The sequence below is a fragment of the Phaethon lepturus genome, unplaced genomic scaffold (assembly GCF_000687285.1).
Source record: "Phaethon lepturus isolate BGI_N335 unplaced genomic scaffold, ASM68728v1 scaffold14816, whole genome shotgun sequence".
In the NCBI taxonomy this organism is placed as follows: Eukaryota; Metazoa; Chordata; class Aves; order Phaethontiformes; family Phaethontidae; genus Phaethon; species Phaethon lepturus.
In genome coordinates this window covers 22,730-25,840 of record NW_010547019.1, presented here as the reverse complement: position 1 = coordinate 25,840, position 3,111 = coordinate 22,730, and the positions used below count along the sequence as shown (strand labels likewise).

Sequence of the window (3,111 nt, the reverse complement as noted above, 5' to 3'; positions counted from 1 at the left end):
GGAAAGAAGCCCAGCAGAAAGGGTACAGGAAAGCAAGAAAGGTAAAAAAAAGCTGTTCAAAAGGGGGAGAAGCAAGGAGAAACCAGTGCGGGTTTGTTTATTAAGAACAAGCCCATAATAATATCTAACAGAACATAAGGCTAAACTTCTGAAGAGCATGTTAGTCTCTTTGGCAGAATTAATTTTGTTCCATGACAAAGATCTGGTATTTTTTGCTTCAAATTTAAAGTCTGCTCTGCCTACCTGATCTCCTATAGAACGCCTAACTTCACAGTATTCAATATATGCAAGAAAACAGAACATTTCCAAATCAGTTATGCATTTCCAAATAGTAAGAAATGGTTTATTACTGCCAACATCCACTGATGGCCCTGGAAACGAGATGTGAAAATCTGTCTTCAAGCAAGAACAGGCAAGGGAAATGGTTTCAATTGGCACAGTCTTGTCCATAGTTCTCAGAGAAAACAAGAATGCCTCTTCAAAAGTAGATTAAGCAACTAACCTGAAAGGGAGCAGCACCATGTATGTACAGCTCAGTCTCTCGCAGCGAGGCAACACACAGCTTTTCTCCAAGAGAACTCAACCGTACCTATCAGCTGGGCTCAGGCAGGAGTTGGTTATATTGCAGCTGAGCACTTACACAGCAACACGCTATTGGAGAAGTACAGCAAAGGAATGAGGAAGGAAGGAAGGAAGGAAGGACACAGTATCTGAAAGAGTTTCACATCAGCACCATGAGATCACATGCTCAGAAGCTGATCATTGTTTTCTTGCAGGAGAAAGCTTTGATTAGGCTTCTATAAATACAGAAATCAGATCAGAGGTCTACCTCAATCTTGGCAGAAAGCAGCCTGTGCTTTAAAAAAAACATTTTATTTGAAATGCAACGTATGTTTGGGATTTGAGAGCATTAATTTTTATCTTAAAACAGCTGCAGAAACATAATGCATTGAGGTTACAATTAGAGCGCTCTCTATTTTGTGTATCTGAGATCTGACACTTTGGGTTAAACAGAAATTCAAAATGCTTTCCAAATTGGTGTCCAAAAATATCAGAAGAGCTGCCTCACACTCTTTTTTTCAAATGTCATTGCTATCAGCTGGAGGCAAGATGAAATTCAGTACTTACAGAAACCAAAACACGGGAATCATACAGGATTTTATCTCAGTACTTCGAACATGTTATAAACATTGACTCTAAATATATATTGGCCAGTTTATTCAGTAACACATTAAATGCAAAGTAATAAACTACATCCCAGAAAATGAAAATACATTTACCTATATTCATGCAGAAATTGTGTGGCAGAATAAAAAAAGAAGTGCAACCAACCTTTTATTTTTACATATTTAACACTTCCTTAAATGACTTCAAGTGCCTTTATAACTAGTATTATGCTTTGACTTTTGAGCTCACTCTTTCTTAATATTTCTTTTTTTCTCATGTAATAGGTTTCCCAGAAAGTTGAATTGCAGGTCTCCCCTAAATTTAAGTTTTGGGGAAAAAAAGGCAAAACTAGATTTTCCTTTTCATCCAACAGACCAAATGGTTCAGTGAACAAACCTCACTGGCTAAAAAGCCAAGAGTCCCAAAATTATTTGGTGTATAAAATACAAACCTGAAAGTTGACCCATACCTGCCTTCTCCATTTTAGCTAATTCCCTCAGTATTCATTTTTCAGTCAGGACTCACTGAAGAACTGTAGTTCCTATCAAAGATGTCCAATATACTCTCTAACCAGTATCTTTCTGAGCTCCTGCGTGCTTTCTATCCAGGTTACCACTGGTAATACCGCTGATCGTAATGAACACCACTTCAGTCTAACTGAAGTTCCATGCATTATGTGCTGGAAACCATTAACCTGCTTTAATTAGCCCTATGTCAATTTACAAACCAACCTGAAACAAACCAGCCTACAGTTAGCTCACAAACAAGTCGCTACTACCTCTGCGCATTCTGTGACTAACTTCTAAAATTACACTGACTCTGATCTTTAAGAGGCTCCTATAGGGACCTTTGAGGTCATCTGTCTATTCATATTTCCATATGATGTGTCTGTTGTGAACGTGGAAAGAGCTTTTCAAATTGCATATCTGGTATGAAGATCCTTAAAACTACTTATTTGTCCTAGTATCTACTTTTTGGGAAAAATATTTATAAATGTGAAGAACTGTAAATCAGCAGAATTAAGCACCTTTATTTACATTAGGATTCAAGTTTTGTGCTTGTTTTTTCCCCATCTATACTGACCTTCATATTCTGTTTGAGGGAGGAAATGGAGTACTTTATAGGATGAAGTTCAAAAACACACATTTCTTATTCATATGAGAATACAATACATCAGGGACAAAATTCACAATTCCATATATAGTCACACTGAGCAGATGTCATAACATTATTACATCCCAGAACATGCTAATAGAGTCCTTCACTTGTGCAATTATTTCACAGCAGCACTGGGAAACAAAACAGTTCAAAAGGACAAACTGGCAAAAACAGTATTAGATAACTGTGAATATATAAACTAGTACTTGCCTCCATCACTTGCCCTTTAGCATGGCTGACATACAGCAGTCCCTCCACTGAACAAAACTGCAAAAGAAACTGGGTATGAGATGCAATTCTCAGAAATGGGAGGAAAGATGTACACAAACAACAAAGTGATCATGGTTCCAAATTCTAGTCCGTTTTTTTTTTTTTGTTTTGTTTTGTTTTTGGTTTGGTTTTGTTTTGGGGTTTTTTTGTCATTTAAATGCAAGTCCCTCTGGAAGCTGGGCTATTTTAAACTCTTTCAAATAACTGAAGGGATACAAATACAACTGCAGTTAAAACTGATTCATACAGAGTTAATCAAGAAGTTCTTGTGAAGGAACGTTTTCTCCTGGGGGTTTATGGCCATCAGCACGTGCTGAAAGCATAGGTGGATTTCAGGGCTCTAGCCTGGGAGGTCAGACTGGTCCACACAGATTTTATTTTCTATCCTTATTCAGTCATTCAATGTTCTGGGCACAAGTCAAAGAGCTTGCTCTTGTTTATCTGGAGTTCACCTAACAGGACATGAGAACTGTGAGCACTTTGAAACATGAGCCCCTTTCGGTCCATTTCACAGGG

The 3,111-nt window shown here is 37.7% G+C and overlaps 1 protein-coding gene across 1 annotated transcript in view; it reads right to left on the bottom strand.

Annotated features, from left to right (window-relative positions):
• The window catches only part of LOC104622660 (transmembrane and coiled-coil domains protein 1-like), a gene marked incomplete at its 3' end in the record, with an annotated part of 3,516 nt that extends 924 nt beyond the window's left edge, over positions 1–2,592 (bottom strand). The window contains exon 1 of the mRNA XM_010289514.1: positions 2,536–2,592. The remainder of the gene's footprint in view (positions 1–2,535) is intronic.
• Between the last annotated feature and the right edge of the window lie 519 nt (positions 2,593–3,111).